The following is a 20,660-nucleotide window of genomic DNA, read 5'->3' on the forward strand; positions in this document are numbered from 1 at the left end:
TATTTTGACTTCCTCTTTTCCAATTTGTATCCCCTTGATCTCCTTTTGTTGTCGAATTGCTCTGGCTAATACTTCAAGTACTATGTTGAAAAGGTAGGGAGAAAGTGGGCAGCCTTGTCTAGTCCCTGATTTTAGTGGGATTGCTTCCAGCTTCTCTCCATTTACTTTGATGTTGGCTACTGGTTTGCTGTAGATTGCTTTTATCATGTTTAGGTATTGGCCTTGAATTCCTGATCTTTCCAGAACTTTTATCATGAATGGGTGTTGGATCTTGTCAAATGCTTTTTCTGCATCTAACGAGATGATCATGTGGTTTTTGTCTTTGAGTTTGTTTATATAATGGATTACATTGATGGATTTTCGTATATTAAACCATCCCTGCATCCCTGGAATAAAACCTACTTGGTCAGGATGGATGATTGCTTTAATGTGTTCTTGGATTCGGTTAGCGAGAATTTTATTAAGGATTTTTGCATCGATGTTCATAAGAGAAATTGGTCTGAAGTTCTCTATCTTTGTTGGATCTTTCTGTGGTTTAGGTATCAGAGTAATAGTGGCTTCATAAAATGAGTTGGGTAGAATACCTTCTACTTCTATCTTGTGAAAAAGTTTGTGCAGAACTGGAGTTAGATCTTCTTTGAAGGTCTGATAGAACTCTGCACTAAACCCGTCTGGTCCTGGGCTTTTTTTGGCTGGGAGACTATTAATAACTGCTTCTATTTCTTTTGGGGATATGGGACTGTTTAGAAGGTCAACTTGATCCTGATTCAACTTTGGTACCTGGTATCTGTCCAGAAATTTGTCCATTTCGTCCAGGTTTTCCAGTTTTGTTGAGTATAGCCTTTTGTAGAAGGATCTGATGGTGTTTTGGATTTCTTCAGGATCTGTTGTTATGTCTCCCTTTTCATTTCTGATTTTGTTAATTAGGATTTTGTCCCTGTGCCCTTTAGTGAGTGTAGCTAAGGGTTTATCTATCTTGTTGATTTTCTCAAAGAACCAACTCCTCGTTTGGTTAATTCTTTGAATAGTTCTTCTTGTTTCCACTTGGTTGATTTCACCCCTGAGTTTGATTTTTCCTGCCGTCTACTCCTCTTGGGTGAATTTGCTTCCTTTTTTTCTAGAGCTTTTAGATGTGTTGTCAAGCTGCTAGTATGTGCTCTCTCCCGTTTTTTCTTGAAGGCACTCATAGCTATGAGTTTCCCTCTTAGAAATGCTTTCATTGTGTCCCAAAGGTTTGGGTACGTTGTGGCTTCATTTTCATTAAACTCTAAAAAGTCTTTAATTTCTTTCTTTATTCCTTCCTTGACCAAGGTATCATTGAGAAGAGTGTTGTTCAGTTTCCATGTGAATGTTGGCTTTCTGTTATTTATTTTGTTATTGAAGATCAGCCTTAGTGCATGGTGATCTGATAGGATACATGGGACAATTTCAATATTTTTGAATCTGTTGAGGCCTGATTTGTGACCTATTATGTGGTCAATTTTGGAGAAGGTACCATGAGGTGCTGAGAAGAAGGTATATCCTTTTGTTTTAGGATAAAATGTTCTGTAGATATCTGTCAGATCCATTTGTTTCGTCACTTCTGTTAGTTTCAGTGTGTCCCTGTTTAGTTTCTGTTTCCATGATCTGTCCATTGGTGAAAGTGGTCTGTTGAAGTCTCCCACTATTATTGTGTGAGGCGCAATGTGTGCTTTGAGCTTTACTAAAGTTTCTTTAGTGAATGTGGCTGCTCTTGTATTTGGAGCATAGATATTCAGAATTGAGAGTTCCTCTTGGAGGATTTTACCTTTGATGAGAATGAAGTGTCCCTCCTTGTCTTTTTTGATGACTTTGGGTTGGAAGTCAATCTTATCAGATATTAGGATGGCTACTCCTGCTTGTTTCTTCATACCATTTGCTTGGAAAATTGTTTTCCAGCCTTTCATTCTGAGGTAGTGTCTATCTTTTTCTCTGAGATGAGTTTCCTGTAAGCAGCAAAATGTTGGGTCTTGTTTGTGTAGCCAGTTTGTTAGTCTATGTCTTTTTATTGGCGAGTTGAGACCATTGATGTTAAGAGATATTAAGGAAAAGTAATTGTTGCTTCCTGTTATTTTAGTTGTTAAAGGTGGCATTCTGTTCTTGTGGCTGTCTTCTTTTAGGTTTGTTGAGGGATTACCTTCTTGTTTTTTCTAGGGCGTTGTTCCCGTTCTTGTATTGGTTTTTTTCTGTTATTATCCTTTGAAGGGCTGGATTCGTGGAGAGATAATGCGTGAATTTGGTTTTGTCGTGGAATACTTTGGTTTCTCCCTCTATGATAATTGAGAGTTTGGCTGGGTATAGTAGCCTGGGCTGCAGTTTGTGTTCTCTTAGTGTCTGTATAACATCTGTCCAGGCTCTTCTGGCTTTCATAGTCTCTGGTGAAAAATCTGGTGTAATTCTGATAGGCTTGCCTTTATATGTTACTTGACCTTTTTCCCTTACTGCTTTTAGTATTCTATCTTTATTTAGTGCATTTGATGTTCTGATTATTATGTGTCGGGAGGAATTTCTTTTCTGGTCCAGTCTATTTGGAGTTCTGTAGGCTTCTTGTATGTTCATATGCATCTCATTCTTTAGATTTGGGAAGTTTTCTTCAATAATTTTGTTGAAGATGTTTGCTGGACCTTTGAGTTGAAAATCTTCATTCTCATCCACTCCTATTATCCGTACGTTTGGTCTTCTTATTGTGTCCTGGATTTCCTGGATATTTTGAGTTAGGATCTTTTTGCATTTTCCATTTTCTTTGATTGTTGTGCCGATGTTCTCTATGGAATCTTCTGCACCTGAGATTCTCTCTTCCATCTCTTGTATTCTGTTGCTGATGCTCAAATCTATGGTTCCAGATTTCTTTCCTAGGGTTTCTATCTCTAGTGTTGCCTCGCTTTGAGTTTTCTTTATTGTGTCTACTTCCCTTTTTAGGTCTAGTATGGTTTTGTTCATTTCCATCACCTGTTTGTATGTTTTTTCCTCTTTTTCTGTAAGGACTTCTACCTGTTTGATTGTGTTTTCCTGTTTTTCTTTAAGGACTTGTAACTCTTTAGCAGTGTTCTCCTGTATTTCTTTAAGTGATTTATTAAAGTCCTTCTTGATGTCCTCTACCATCATCATGAGATATGCTTTTAAATCTAGGTCTAGGTTCTCAGGTGTGTTGGGGTTCCCTGGACTGGGCGAAGTGGGTGTGCTGGGTTCTGGTGATGGTGAGTGGTCTTGGTTCCTGTTAGTAAGATTCCTCCGTTTACCTTTCGCCATCTGGTAATCTCTGGAGTTAGTAGTTATAGTTGACTCTGTTTAGAGATTGTTCTTCTGGTGATTCTGTTACCGTCTATCAGCAGACCTGGGAGACAGATTCTCTCCTCTGAGTTTCAGTGCTCAGAGCACTCTCTGCTGGCAAGCTCTCTTACAGGGAAGGTGCGCAGATATCTTGTATTTGGACCTCCTCCTGGCCGAAGAAGAAGGCCCAAAACAGGCCTTTCTCAGACACTGTGTTGCTTTGGCAGTTCCCAGGTGGTACAGACTCTCACCTAAGCAGACTAAATTCCTAAGTTCCTTGGAGTCCTGGGACCAAGATGGCGACCGCTGCTGCTGTGGCCCAGGCCGCCTCCCCAGCCGGGTGGGCACCTGTCCTCCGGTCCGGAAGGTGGCCGGCTGTCCCCGGCCCACACAGGGTGCTGCCTCAGCGCCTCTGTGCCTCTGCCTGTTCCAGAAGCTGTCAGGTTCTCCGGCGCACCCTCTCACCTGTTCAGACTAATTTCCTAAGTTCGGCGGGTCTCGGACCAAGATGGCGACCGCTGCTGCTGTGGCTTAGGTCACCTCCCCAGCCGGGCGGGCACCTGTCCTCCGGTCCGGAAGGTGGCCGGCTGTCCCCGGCCCACACAGGGTGCTGCCTCAGCGCCTCTGTGCTTCTGCCTGTTCCAGAAGCTGTCAGGTTCTCTCGGAATCCATTATTTTTTAACTACCTAGGTTCTTCCAGCATAGTATGCATTTGTTCAAAACAAAATTTCAACAATTTTAGAGTAAAGGAAACCAAATATATGGACCCTCCTTCTACCAAGGGTCATATGTGATTTCTGCACAAATTAAGGGTAGTATAGCATTTTTATTTGAGCATTGCAGAGGAAAACTCCAATCCTAAGATAATATATTTAATCATATTAGCTTTGTCAAACTAATGCAAGTAAGCTAAAATCTGATTATGCGAATGATTACAAGGATTGCTTACTCCATACTTACTGAAAAACATAAATGTTTAAACTACCTCCAAAAGTCACTGTAGCACTTGACAAATGCAATGTGCTCTTTACATTCAATGAGAAAAAAACTCCTCATTTACTTCATTCTATATTTGGAGAACATTTAACCTTTATAGACATCCAAGTTACAAAGATGATTATCCTTGCCAAGGGCCACTTCCACTGACCTACAAAGAAACTTGTTGATTTTTGTTTTTAATTATTAGTTTGAAAAGACAACATTTTTGTCTTGTAGAGTCTGCACACTGGATATAACTGGTATTTATTATGTTATATATATATATATTTTTATCACTGTAGTCATAGAGGAAATGTTAAACAACAACAACATAAAAACAAAAACAAAATAGTGAACAATAACAATGTAAGTAATTCTGTAATGAGATTAACTCTTTTCATATTTTAGAAGGAATTGATGCTTTGTTCTGTTTTTATAAAAATTATTTATTCTACACAAGCATTTTTGTCCTACTTGATGCCTTACTATGTAAAAGCTAATTTCCATATACCATGTATATTTCTTTACACTGGTTCAGTAATACACCACAGGAATTAATGTGTGAGCAGGTTCCTTTTTAATTAAAAAGTAGAGATGCTATTGTCCCCTCAGAGATTAACACTCTCACACTAAGTCCCCAAGCAGTTGAATATCACCACTGTCTTCTTGTTAGTGTATCCAATAACTCACATGTTATATTATCACTCATTTTGAAATGTCTCTGTAAAACTCACCCTCAGAGTCCTTTCCAGCAGGGAAGTGAGTGGTGTGCAAATCAAAACTAAATTTGCTTCAGGACAGGGACTCTCAAAAGAACCTAGATGCTCCTGTGCCATTGCCTAGTCACCAGAATATGAGACTTTACTTGCACAGCCCAGGAAAGGTATTGTACAATTTTGTTTTTGCCTTGCCAAGCCGATATTCATAGCAATGAAAGACATGGTACTCTCTCCTCCCGCTACTCCATAACATCGGCATCCTTAGCTTAGCTTCATTTCTCTTGCTCCTTTCCTGACCGTCTGCTGTGAACTGTTCTTTTGCCACATAAAATCATGCTCACTAAAATATGGGTTTGATAACAGTCCCAGGGCAATGAGTGAGCCTAAACAAAAATAACCAGAAATCTCCATGGGTCACATTTTATATTTACTTTGAAGTTTCAGAATCTCTGTGAGACTTTACTTTCCCCATGTTAAATTTATTATTTTCGACAACTTCTGCATTATCTTTGTTTTTATTCTCCCCGAAAATCTTGTGATATCATGTGACTACAACTATTAGATCCTGGAATTTTCCTTCACCTTTACTGAAAACCAAGCCTGGAGATGAAAATGTCAAAAGCCATTTCAAATCAACACTTACCAAATTAATATAATGAAATTATTATAGAAAAAGTCAAAGAATAGAGCACGATGAATATTTTTTTTGGTTGTGATTGGAAGATCAATTTTGAATTCTTTGACAACTTGGCCCTCTTTAAAAAAAATGCCCTCCCCCCAGCATTAAAACTGAACAGTGAATTCACAATGCAGAAAAATATAGATATCAATATTTGGTTATTAACTTTGTAAAACAAAACAATCTTAGTGGTTTATAAAACCTCACTGTTCCTTATACATCATCCCTCCTGATTTAGAGATTTAGAGATTCAGTAACATTCTTTTTCATGCCTGTCAATTTCTTCCCTGTTGCAATATCCTTTCAAATAAATACAGTGAGTTCAGCCTCTCATGTGAATCACAATGCTCATTTAAAATAATTTAGTTCAACTGCATTCATTTAATATTTAACATGCACACTTAAATGCATATGGTCTGGTATTGTGAGCTTCAGGCCTAATATCCACTAATCAGTCCATAAATACCTTTTGTGTTCTTTGTCATTGGATTACATCACAAAGAATGATATTTTCTAGTTCCATCCATTTGCTAAAACAATCAGGGATTCATTATTTTTAATAACTGAGTAGTACTCCATTGTGTAAATGTGTACTCCATTTTCTGTATACATTTCTCTGTTGAGGGACATCTGGGTTGTTTCCAGGTTCTGGATATTACAAATAAGGCTGCTATGAACATAGTGGAGCATATGTCTTTCTTACCACTTGGAACATCTTCTGGGTATATGCCCAGGAGTGGTATTGCTGGATCCTCCGGTAGTACTATGTCCAGTTTTCTGAGGAACGACCAAACTGATTTCCAGAGTGGTTGTACAAGCTTGCAATGCCACCAATAATGGAGGAGTGTTCCTCTTCTCCACATTCTCACCAGCATCTGCTGTCACCTGAATTTTTGATCTTAGCCATTCTGACTGGTGTGAGGTGGAATCTCAGGGTTGTTTTGATTTGCATTTCCCTGATGACTAAGGCTGTTGAGCATTTCTTTAGGTGCTTCTCAGCTATTCCGATTCCTCAGGTGAGAATCCTTGGTTTAGCTGTTTACCCCAGTTATTAATAGGATCATTTGGTTCTCTAGAGTCTAACTTCAGTTCTTTATATCTATTGAATATTAGCCCTCTACTGGATGTAGGATTGATAAAGATTTTTTCCCAATCTGTTGTTTCTTGTTTTGTTCTATTCACAATGTCCTTTGCCTTACAGAAGCTTTGCAATTTTATGATGTCTCATTTGTCAATTCTTTATCTTAGAGCATAAGCTATTGGTGTTCTGTTCAGGAAATATTCCCCTGTGCCCATGTGTTCAAGGCTCTTCTCTACTTTCTTTTCTATTAGTTTCAGTGTAACTGGTTTTATGTGGAGGTTCTTGGTCCACTTGGAATTTAGCTTTGTACAAGAAGATAAGAATGGATAAATTTGCATTCTTCTAAATGCTGACTGCCAGTTGAACCAGCACCATTTGTTGAAAATGCTGTCTTTTTCCACTGGACGATTTTAGCTCCTTTGTCAAAGATCAACTGACTACAGGTGTGTTAGTTCATTTCTGGATCTTCAATTCTATTCCATTGATTTACTATTGTCACTGTACCAATGCCGTGCAGTTTTTATCACGATTGCTCTGTAGTATAGCTTGAAATCAGGGATGGTGATTCCCTGAGATGTTCTTTTATTATTGAGAACAGTTTTCACTATATTGTTTTTATTTGTTATTCCAGGTGAAATTTCAAGTTGTCTTTTCTAATTCTATGAAGAAGTGAGTTGGAATTTTGATGGGGATTGCATTGAATCTGCAGATTTCTTTCAGAAAGATGGCCATTTTTACTATATTAATCCTGCAAATTCATAAGCATGGGAGATCTTTCCATCCTCTGAGATCTTTGATGTCTTTCTTCAGAGACTTGAAGCTCCTGTCATACAGATCTTTTATTTGCTTGGTTAGAGTCACACCAAGCTATTTTATATGTGTTGCTATTGGGAAGGGTGTTTTTTTCTGTAATTTCCTTCTCAGAATGTTTATCTCTTGAGTAGAGGAAGACCACTGATTTGTTTTGTTAATTTTATATCCAGCCACTTTGCTAAAGTTGTTTATTAGTATTGGAAGTTCTCCGGTGGAATTTACAGGGTCACTTAATTATACTATCATATCATCTGCTAATTCTTAGATCACATGAAGCTCTAAAAGGAAGACCAAAGTGTGGATACTTCAGTCCTTCTTAGAAAGAGGAACAAAATATCCATGGAAGGTGATACAGAGACAAAGTGTGGAACAGAGACTGAAGGAAAGGCCATCCAGAGACTGCCCAACCTGGGGATCCATCCCACATACAGTTACCAAACCCAGACACTATTTTGGATGCCAAGAAGTACTTGCTGACAGAAACCTGATATAGCTGTCTCCTTATAGGCTCTGCCAGTGCCTGACAAATACAGAGGATGATGCTTGCAGCCAACCATTGGACTGAGCACAGAGAACCCAATGGAGGAACTGAGAAAGAACCCAAGGAGCTGAAGGTGTTTGCAGCCTCATAGGAGGAACAACACTATTAAACAACCAGTAACCCCAGAGCTCCCAGGGACTAAACCACCAACCAACTCTTTGGTTGGGACCCATTGCTCCAGCCGCATATGTGGCAAAGGATAGCCTTGTTAGGTGTCTTAGTCAGGGTTTCTATTCCTGGACAAAACATCATGACCAAGGAGCAAGTTGGGGAGGAAAGGGTTTATTCGGCTTACACTTCCATACTGCTGTTTATCACCAAGGAAGTCAGGACTGGAATTCAAGCAGGTCAGAAAGCAAAAGCTGATGCAGAGGCCATGGAGGGATGTTCTTTACTGGCTTGCCTCCACTGGCTTGCTCAGCTTGTTTTCTTATAGAACCCAAGACTACTAGCCCAGAGATGGTCCCACCCACTAGCCCCACCCCCCCATGATCACTAATTGAGAAAAATGCCTTACAGCTGAATCTCATGGAGGCATTTCCTCAACTGAAGCTCCTTTCCCTGTGATAACTCTAGCTTGTGTCAAGTTGACACACAAAACCAGCCAGTACATCAGGCATCAGTGGGAGGAGAGGCCTTTGGTCTTGTAAAGGATTAATGCCCCAGTGTAGGGGAATGCCAGGACAGGGAACTGGGAGTGGGTGAGTTGGTGAGCAGGGAGAGGGGAGATGGGATAATGGGTTTTCAGATGGGAACCCAGCAAAGGGGATAACATTTGAAGTGTAAAGAAAATATCTAATTTAAAAAAAGAAAATTAATTTGATACACTTAAAATATTGTAGAAAATATAAACCAATTTTAAAATCTATTGACTCTTAAAAAGTTTTATAATCTTGGGGCTGATATTGGACCATGCTCCTTTGATCCTAAGTGTTAAAGTGTTTCCAACATATGCCAATTTTCTGTACAAACCAAATTGCATTAGCCAAATGGAGACATTTGTTCCTAGAAGGTGATCTTGGTTCATCTTTTCTGGGGCAAAAGAACACTTGTGGACATATACATATATTTCTACCATAACCTGACATTAATTGAAACTATTGTAACTTAACAATTCGAGTTTTAATTTTATATTTGCCTAAATGTCTTTAATGTATTTGTACATTTAGTATAAGAACCAATATAGGATATTTTAATATAATTAAGTGAACAAAAATACATGATTCATATTTCAAATCTTAGCGCTCAAAATAGGATATGCTCTTCTATATTACCATCAAGATTTAAGTTATCTATTGAAGAAATAAACTTTCAAAGTTAAAAGCTGTATATATATGTGTCTAAGAATAACTTGAATATTTGCAGTTTTTCATAAGTTCATATTCACATTTGTATTAAAGCTGTGGGTTTTTTATATCATTAATTACTCAGTTATACATATTGAACATTAACATGTATTAATATTTATTTATGTCTATGGATAGTATAGAACTTCAAGTTTTATTTTCCAAGTTCTTCACTGATTTCAGTAAAATGTACATAAAGAATCAGCATACCCTTTCCTGTGTTTAATCTCTCCGGTATGAATTCTGGTACTTCTTCTTAGAATTATAGAATAACATGATCAATAAAACCTTAAATACTATTTTCATTAGAGTTATCATTTATAATTTGTAAGCTAAGTTTATATTCATAGAGTTTCTGTAGTATATTTCAAAAGTAGAAGATTCAGATGTGCCTTATTTATAGTTGTATTGGTTTGAAGAGACAGTATGAGCGGGGCAACTCTTACAGGGAAAAATATTTGATTGGGGCTGGCTTATAGTTTTAGAGGTTTAGTCAAAATGGTGGAAAGCATGACAGCATATAGGCAGACATAGTGTTGGAGGAGCCAAGAGTTCTATATCTTGATTAGAAGGCAAGCAGGAGAAGAATATCTCCCACACTGTATATAGCTTGAGCTTATATATGTGACCTCAAAGCACATCTTCACAGTGACCTACTTCCTCCAACAAGGCCATACCTCCGAATAGTGTCACTCACAATGGACCATGCATTTAAAGACATGAAACTATACAGACCATACCTATTCAAAACACCACAGGAAGTTTGTAAAATGTAAGTTTACAGAAAAGTTTGATAGAGAAATAAGTACTTCCATATTGACACAAAACTCTTCTTATTTTGAATAGTATTTTGTCAGACAATTTCATTGTTCCAATGATAAATTATCTTTTCATAGATATTATTAAGATGTAATTTAAATGATAAAGATTTTAGGAGTCAGTTTTTGAAATATTTGCAAATGCTTTTAAATATTTCAATAAAAATTATAACTAACAATTGAAAAATAAGAATAATATGAACATGAATGAAGATGCAACTTTGTATTATTTTATAATTTTTTGACAGGTTTGAGAAATGTGCACTATAATTATTAAAGCCTATTATAACTTAACAATTATAGTAATTTATAGTAAAAATTATAAATTTCACTCTGATATTTCCACACATTCCTATATATTTAATTGACAATATTAACCCTTCCTTAATCAGTTTTTTTAAACATAATCATTATTTTGCCCTCTCTGGTGCTTTCATTTACAGTAATAATCAATTTGGGCAATTTTTAAAATAAAAACCCAAGGCTTATTGCTATTTTGTCAGAGCAATTGAAAAGTAGTTAACTTAGTCAGTACCTGAAAGTAGACTATTGCTGTGAAATCCCTGAATATGTTGGTTTTGGATGAATGTGGGCTTTTCGGAAGAGGAGAGAAGTTAAATCCTGAATCAAAGCTTGATGAGCCTTCTAATACAAGAATAAAAGTCAGGAGTGCTGAAAGCTTTGCACACTGTAGAGGTCTACCTAAAAGGTTTAAGAAGGTGTGATTGGTTGAATAAGAAGGAACCCTATAGGCTCATATATTTGAATTCGTAATCATCATAGTGTGGCACTACTTGAGAGGGATTAGGTGGTGTGACCTTGCTGGAGTATGTGTGTCTTTGTTACAGAAAGTTCTTCACTAGGGTAAGCTTTGGGGTTTTAATGATCGAGCCAGGCCCAGTGTATATCACTGCCTGATTTCTTTATAAGCAGATTGCAGATGTAGTATTCTCAGCAATGTATCTATAACCATGTCTGTCTGCATGCTACCATTTTTCCTGTCGTGATGGCAATGGATCAAACTTCTGAACCTATTAAAAAAAAAAAAAAAAAAAAAAAAAAAGCACCTACCAATTAAATGCTATCTTATATAAGAATTTCTGGCCTTTGTACAATCTAATCCTCCGGGCTGACTGATTCACTCTGGTTTATCTTGGCTTCTACCTAAATTGCTCTGCTTGAACTCATATTAACATTGGCAATAAGTTCTACTCTGGACTCTCAGAGACTGAACCACCAACCAAAGAGCTGACACAGTCCAGACCTCACCTCGACCCCAACCCCCTAACCCTGCCCTGCGGTGCACATATGTAACAGTTATGCATCTAGGTCTTCATGTCAGTCCTGAACAACTGGAGCAGTGGCTATCCTTAAATTGTTGCCTGTCTGAGGAATCTGTTCCTCTAACTAGGCTGTCTTGTCTATCTTCAGTTGGAGAAGTGCCTAGCCGTGGAGAAACTTGATGTGCCAGGATGTAGGGATATCTATTCTCTCAGAGGAGAAGAAAAGAAGGAAGGGTAAAGGACTCTGTGTGTATGAGGGAGAGGACTAGAAAGTGGGGACAGCTATCAGGATATAATGTGGGGAAAAAAAGCAACAATTAAAAACTGTTGCAAATGGATCAAGGATGCCAGGCTCAACATAAGTTATCAGTAAAACTTGTCATTATTATCTACGTAATTTTGTCTTTAGATTCAGGAAAGATAATAAGTTCTACTCTTAGAAGAGGCTGTGAAGAGGTTGTGTAATGTACATACTTTGTCCAGTGATTATACAGGAGGTTATAGTTAAGAGATTTTCTTGAGGCAAAGAAGAGCCCTTAGACTTTTAAAGTGTGGAGGACTATAAAAGACCATAGTGAAGCCCTAGCAAGTTGTGACAGCTATGAACCATAACAAAAACCAGTGTTACACACAGACTCTGAGAATGCCTTGGTGGTAATCAACAGCTCTCTAATTGTACTTAGGAGCTATACAACAGAGGAATCAGGGCTGGTACAGGAAAGCTAGTTAAATACCAACATCTAGGGAAGTAATGGATCTTGGAGGATAATCTATACTCTCTACTTTACTATATACCATAATGATCTCTAAGATAGTTATAAATGTAGGTCTTTAAACTTACAGATAAGTGTAGGTCACAGTACTCATCAAGAGTGACTGAAAATGATGAGGCTCTGGCATTCTTCTGTCTTGAGATTATCATATAATTGGAATATTTCTCCCTTTACATTCCTCCAGCCAAATAATTACACATGCTCCTCCTCATTTTTCTTCAAGTCCATGACATCTTGTATTACTAATTACTATTGCATATCTATACATATATGTGTTTGTATACATATCTATACATATATACTCCTAGAGAAAATCTGTTTAGTCAGTACAATGCTAACTATATGTATGTGATTAGGGCTGAATTTTTAGAATTAGCCAAATATTAGTAAATCCTTTTATGCTTAGAATCTAGAACTTCTCCAAAACACTTATTCCAACTCAGTGTACTGCTGACTCTGTACAGAGCACTCGGTACTTGAGTCACATTTCCAGATGAAGTCTCAGACAATGACTGTTGGAACTGAGAATCCACATTCTTACATTTAATAACTAGTTTAAATGTTCCTTTCAAAAGTTCTATTCTAACCATACTCAACTCTGTGAAGAGATTAAGCATCCATTTGATGCTATATTGAAATTTCCATAAAGATAAACTATGTATATATTCCATCTCTCTCTGTTCTGTGCTAAAATAATTCTGTATGTTGGAAGTACATGTTTCTGTTTTTATTTGCTTTTGCTTGTTCCATATTGGCTTTTGTTCATTTTTATTTTTTGATTATTTGCTTATTTCTTTTGATCCACTTTATATAACAAGAGCTGCCTACATTCATTAAGGATATGGAGTCTGGGTTATTGCTTGTTCTTAAATGATAAAAAAAAAAGAACCTAGGGAGAATAAATCTTTGTACTAATCATGGCACCAACCATATAACATATCGACAGAGGTCTGGAAATTTAAATTCAGGTACATTTAGCAGGAATGGGAAAATGCATATTTATTACAGCTTAAAAGGCACAATACCTGCTCTCTTTAAATTCTAATCTAGTCACTGTATTTACCTCACAATTAGATATTCATTCTTCTTTATCTTGTTCTGGAAGCACTTAATGTGTTTATTTAGAAATCACAGCAATAGTTTAACTTCTTTTCCAGCCTATAGCACCTAATACAGTTTTGTGTTAAGAGCAGTCATTAAATAAACAATTGATGATTAAACTAATTGTTTCCATTGCTGTGTCAACACAGGAGGCAGTGGCAGTGGTGATTATATTTTAATGTTATCCTCTTAGGGAGTTTCCTGGATAATGTCGCTAGTTTTTACAGTTCAGAGATTTGAGTTTTAAATATCAAATTTTCAACAAGTCAACAAGTATACACTGAGCAATACTCAGCATTATCAGTGTCCCTCAACATTAATTTTCATAAAAATGTAGCTTTTTCCAAAAATAGATGTAAATTTGCTTTCTGCCTAAACCTGCCTTTTCTAACAAATCAGCATTTTCTCACATGTAGCTATCTGGATGCTTATTTGGCCTGAGTGCCTCCTTGTAAATCCCTTTACCCCAATTCTCTGTGTGTCCTTGAGATTCCTTTATCAACCGATCATTGTGCTGCATGTTCAGCCCTATTAGGTTTTAGCGTAATGCTGCGCCGTTTTACTCAGTGATAAAAGCCTTGTTGTAGTGTTTTTAATACCTGCAGTGCCTCTGTGATTTTGCACAAATTAATTGTTCTTTTGTAGCTATTTCAGCTTTTTAGTACTTTGAAGCTCTAACAGAGGAGACAGACAAGGGGAAACTGGTTTATAGCATGACAGCTTCATTTACATAGGCAACGTGAAGTGGAATGATGAGGAAATTAAATCAGGGAAGGGAAAAGAAATAAATGCACTATTGAAAAACCTTTGTGTTTGACCCGAGTGATCCAGCTTGAAAATCCACGTAAAAGGAATGACCCAAATGATTGCTTTGGCCTTTGCTTGAGTTTATTTGAATAATAGACTGCAAGACTAAAAGCTCATATTTCTTTAAAAAGCTAGAGTAAAGAAGATTTATGACTGAAACCAACACTCAGTGTGAAGCAGTGGATAGCAAGTTATTTATAATATCTCAATATGTTCCGAAAGTGACTGAAGAAATACCCTAACTGTGTGCCCAGCCTATAAAAGGGAAAAGAGAGGCATAACGTCCAATTGCCTCTCAACTTCAGCATGTCTGAAGAGCCCTCTTACCCACCCTCCCTGTACAAGTATGGATAAATCTGATACACTCTTCTTCACATTTTCTCAGTTGTGTTTGCATATGGCTTATGTCGCCATACGAAGACACATATGCCATCATGTGCAACGGTTTATGCTTTTTTCTTACAATTAAAACACTTAAATTGCAAAATGTAGGTCATTGAACTTGATACTAAACATAATGAAACGACCTGAAGAAGAATAACACTTGCCACATAGGAGCTTCTGAAATAAAGGAACAAACAAAATCAAAGTATGGAGAAGACACAATTGTCAGTTAGATTTGAGAACTTGCAAGTATTAAGCAATATTAAATGGAACAATTATGATATGTTATGAAGGAACAATTTATAGACTAATAAAAGAAGGCATTATTGAATAGCTGAGTTTTTAATTTCCTATAAATGAGTAATGCGCCATTACTAGTACAAAGACATTGCGATGATGAGTGCCTCCCTATATTTGGGGGACAAGAGAATCAATATTTTAGAAGTGTTGGTGAGTAATCATGAATGACATAGTCCCACTTCAGAGTAAGCACTGTAAGGAAAATGGGGAAAAGCATCACCGTCCTTTGTTATCTTTGGTTCTTAAACCCAGAGAATCTTAAACCACAATTCAATACATTCAGAAATTGGAATGGAAAAATGAGAAACTGGCAGTATTACACAGAAAGGAGAGAAGAAGCGTTATGAATGAAGGCATTAAGGGAAAAGATAGGAGAAATATATAGATATAGATATAGGTACAGATATACATATACAGATACAGGCACAGATAGATATACAGATATACAGATAGATATACAGATAGATATACAGATAGATATATACAGATAGATATATATCTTAGATAGATCACATGTAAGCAAATTTGTGTGTATATATGTGTGTGTGTGTGTGTGTGTGTATGAGAGAGCGCACACACATAATCACATTTGTGTGAAAGAAGAAATATTTTCTACAGTGGGGTCAGAAAGAGAGCATGCTACTTTCTAGGCAATTTACAGGAGAAATTGTAAATGGCTAACTAACAATTGTTAGTGGAGAAATTTACCTTTTCAGGAGAAAGAATTTATCCCAGTTTAACTTTAAAGATCTATTTATTGTTTTATTTGTGTGTATTTTTGTGTCTTTCCAGATGCTCATTAATGGGAGTGACCACGGAAGACAGAAGAGCATATCAGACCTCCTGGAATTGATTGGACAGAGCCAAACACGGGTTCCAGGAACGCTAAACTTCTATTCATTCAACAGGTGTGTTTAACCACTGAGACATCTCTCTGTCCTACCCGGTCAATTCTAAATAAGATGATTACATCTTCTCACTTATATGCTTCTCAATAAAGGATCCAAATAAAGTTTCTAGGATAAATATGAAATTAAAAAAAAAATAGACTTCCAGAAGAATTTTCTTCCAATAATATATTTATTTATTCGTTTATTTATTATTTATTATTACTTTATATCTTGATCACAGCTTCCCCTGCTTCTTTATTCCCAGTCCCACTTTTACAATTCCCTCCCTCCATTGTCCCCTTCCCTTCTGAGGGAAGGGAAGACCCCCTTGGGTATCACCCTACCCAGGGATATCTAGTCCCAGCATAACTAGGCAATCCTCTCCCACTTAGGCACAATCAGGAAGGGGGAAGGACAGGGAACAGAACCCAGTGACAGGGAACAGAGTCGTTTGGATCCATAACAGATGAGCAAAGCAACCATATGCATATAAATTTCTCTCTCTTTTTAAGTAACATGTGATATGATTTGCAAACTTCTGACACTGATTTCTTCACAGAGATGAACTATAGGTTTGAATTGCACACTACTATAAGCACTTGATCAGTATTGTTGACTTTATTAGGATATTTTATTACAGAATTAGAAATTAAATTACAAAATCCCAGCCGGGCAGTGGTGGCACACACCTTTAATCCCAGCACTCGGGAGGCAGAGGCAGGCAGATTTCTGAATTCGAGGCTAGCCTGGTCTACAAAGTGAGTTCCAGGACACCAGGGCTACACAGAGAAACCCTGTCTTGAAAAACCAAAATAATAATAATAATAATAATAATAATAATAATAATAATAATAATAATAATAAGAAGAAGAAGAAGAAGAAGAAGAAGAAGAAATAAGAATAAAATAAAAATTTACAAAATCTTACACTTCTCAAGTTTGCCTCATAATTTCTTTAATTTTGTTACTGTTACTTTGCATGTAGTTATGGTTTCCTTTGTGAGCTTCATTGGGGCTACTACATTGAATAGAATGCTAATACTGCTTCTCTGATGAACATTATTCCTTAAAGTTTCTGTCTACTTTCATCCTCCTTCTTAATACAGCTTCAAAAATAGTTTGATTGATTTAATCTGTACATTGGAGCACATGAAACTATTGTGCAAAAGTAAATGGTTTCGTTTGTTGTTGTAAATGAAAGCAGAAATTTATTCAGATGCCTAGAAAAGACAGCTCCATCCATAAATGTCCAACATTGTCAATCACACTGACTAACTTTTCCTCAAACACTTTTGACATGTTTTGCATATATATTCTGACTACGGTTTTTATTCCCTCAATTCCTCTCATTAAAATACACACAGGGATCTAATAAAAATAATAGGATGTGGGAGTGGGTGGGTTGGGGAGGGGGAATGATATAGGGGATTGTCAGAGAGGAAACTAGGAAAAGGGAGAACATCTGAAATGTAAATGAAGAAAACATCTAGTAAAAAAAAAAATCTAAAAAAAAAGAAGTAGAAGAGGAGAGGAAAAAACTACAGATTACAAAGGCAGTGAAAGAGTGTCTCTGTAACTCCTTCCATGGGTATTTTATTCCCTATTCTAGGGAGGAATGAAGTATCCACACATTGGTCTTTTTTCTTGATTTTCTTGTGTTTTGCAAATTGTATCTTGGGTGTTCTAGGTTTCTGGGCTAATAATCCACTTAGCAGTGAGTGCATATCAAGTGACTTCTTTTGTGATTGGGTTACCTCACTCAGGATGATATCCTCCAGATACATCCTTTTGCCTAAGAATTTCATAAATTCATTGTTTTTAATAGCTGAGTAGTACTCCATTGAGTAAGTGTACCACATTTTCTGTAGCCATTCCTCTGTTTAGGGACATCTGGGTTCTTTCCAGCTTCTGGCTATTATAAATAGGGTTGCTATGAACATAGTGGAGCATGTGTCCTTCTTACTGGTTGGAACATCTTTTGGGTATATGCCCAGGAGAGTTATTGTGGGATCCTCCAGTAGTACTATGTCCAGTTTTCTGAGGAACTGCCAGACTGATTTTCAGAGTGGTTGTACAAGCTTGCAATCCCGCCAGCAGTGAAGGAGTGTTCCTCTTTCTCCACATCCTTGCCAGCATCTGCTGTCACCTGAATTTTTGATCCTAGCCATTCTGACTGGTGTGAGTTTGAATCTCAGGCTTGTTTTGATTTGCATTTCCCTGATGATTAAGGATGTTGAACATTTTTTTTTCAAGATCTTCTCAGCCCTTCTGTATTCCTCAGTTGAGAATTCTTTGTTTAGTTAGCTCTGTACCCCATTTTTAATGGGGTTGAATGGACCATCCAGAGAGTGCCCCACCTGGGGATACATCCCATAATCAGCCTCCAAACATAGACACTATTGCATATGCCAGCAAGATTTTGCTGAAAGAACCCTTTATAGCTATGTCTTGTGAGGTTATGCCAGTGCCTGGCAAATACAGAAGTGGATGCTCAGTCATCTATAGTATGGAACACAGGGCCCCCAATGGAGGAGCTAGAGAAAGTACCCAAGGAGCTAAAGGGGTCTGAAACCCGATAGGTGGAACAACAATATGAACTAACCAGTACCTCCAGAGCTCATGTCTCTAGCTTCATATGTAGCAGAAGATGGCCTAGTCAGCCATCAGTGGGAAGAGAGGCCACTTGGTCTTGCAAACTTTATACAGGGAACACCAGGGCCAAGAAGTGGGAGTGAGTGGGTTGGGAGCAAGGTGGGAGGAGGGTATAGGGGACTTTTCAGATAGCATTTGAAATGTAAATGAAGAAAATATCTAATAAAAATTTAAAAATAAAAGAAAGAGTGTAAAACGAAACTATTACCCCTGCCTAAAAAATAAATAAATAAAAGTTTATATGTAGCTACATTGAAAAAATATGATTGCAAATAATTATTAGTATTATCAATATTTTATTATTAAAAAATAAATCAGAAGAGGAAAAAACACAGGACATAAGAAAAATACCAAAGAAAGTGTTCAAGAAACACATATAGACACAGACACACACATAGAAAACCCAGAAAACCACAAAATGTTTGTTTGTTTGTGCCTGCATGTATTTGTGTGTATGTGTTCTTGTGTGAGTGTTTGTGTGTGTGCGTGCGTGTGCATGTGTGTGTGTGCGTGCGTGTGCCTGTGCGTGCGTGTGCGTGTGCCTGTGCCTGTGCGTGCGCGTGCGCGTGCGCGTGCGCATGCGTACGTGCGTGCGTGCGTGCGAGAGTGTGTGTGTGTGTGTGTGTGCGTGTGCGTGTGCGTGTGCGTGTGTGTGTGTGAACAATCATTCTTTGGCTTCTTTGGGTGCAGGAGACCATGGAGGAGAGAAGAGGAAATTCTAACCCTTGGAACTGAAGTTAAAGGCACTTGTAACCCACCTTTTTGCTGCTGGGAATTGAAGTCAAGTCCACTACAAAAGCAATATATACTCTTATCAATTCAGACATGTTTTCAGTCCTTTGAAATGCACTCTAAATGTAGTATACATACATGTGATGCTCTATTCACCAGTCTTTTTTTAGAGAAGGAAATAAATTCTTTTCACTATAGCTGCTATTTGCTTCAGCAAATTCATAATCATGTAAATCCTATAAATATAAATCACATAAATCCATTTAGTTATATAATCAATGATATACATGTGTTCCTGTGTTCACACACACACACATACACACACACACACACACATATATGTATATATGTGTGTGTGTGTATATAAAATCAATTAAAGGAGAAAATTATAAAAATATGAAAGTATGTTATTTTCAATTATGTGATAGAAAATTGATGAAAGGGTACCTAATCCAGATGAGCCTAATAATATGTTGTTAATACTCTATCTTTCCTTTTACAGCTTGAGCCTCCATAACAGCAGATACTTCACTAAAAAGTACATTAAAATGATTTTCTATAGAGTTATAATGAATCAAAATCAAGTTTTAAACCTGAATATTTTAGTTACATGATATCTGATTTCTAAAGTTACTGACAATTAAGAAAACATAGAAGTCACATTTCACAAGATCTTTTATAATTTTTTTCCCTAATATTGTGGAATTACTGTTTCAATGCTTTCCAATCAGAGCATAAGCAACACAGCAATCAGGCCTTAAATTAGCAAGTTTGTTGTTCATTATGCTGTTTTCAGTAGAGTTACTACACTAGTATTTCTATAACTCAGAAGTCAAACAAAAATAGAAATTGGAAAAGGTTTAAAAAAAATTACCTTGAGCTAAGAATAATGAGGGTTGGCTGAAAGTCTCTGAGTGTAGCTTAAAATTGAGCTCTTATTTCTTTGTATTCAAAGGAAAGAATAACAGCATTTTATTGAAAAATATAAATAATTAACTTTTCTAAAAGTTGCAAGAGACAGTTTTAGAGGAAAGGGCAAAACTCTCTCTGTTTAAAATTATTAGTAGTTGATATTCTCTCTTGAATATTTTCTTCAGCATTTCAGAGTTTGAGATATAATAGTTGTGAAAACATACTTTATAAAATATTAAATTAGTAACAAAATGAATAGCAGTGAATACCTCTTAAAACAGAACAAAATTGTTTGCAAAGTTGATTGAAGTCTAATAGAATCCAAAAGGTATTTTATACCAGGTTGGTTCTGTTACTCATTAGAAACTGGAAAGCTATAACTTTCCTACACATTAAGATTTATTTAAATGTAGTATAGGATTGTTCATTGGATTAAATCTAGAATCACCTGGGAGATAAGTATCTGGACACAGTTAGATTTGTTTAATCTCTGGGCAAATTTATCAAAGATTACATAGATTAGATTAGTTGAGGTGAGAGGATCCTGCCTGAATGAGAGTGATC

The sequence above is a fragment of the Mus musculus genome, chromosome 16, assembly GCF_000001635.26.
Source record: "Mus musculus strain C57BL/6J chromosome 16, GRCm38.p6 C57BL/6J".
In the NCBI taxonomy this organism is placed as follows: Eukaryota; Metazoa; Chordata; class Mammalia; order Rodentia; family Muridae; genus Mus; species Mus musculus.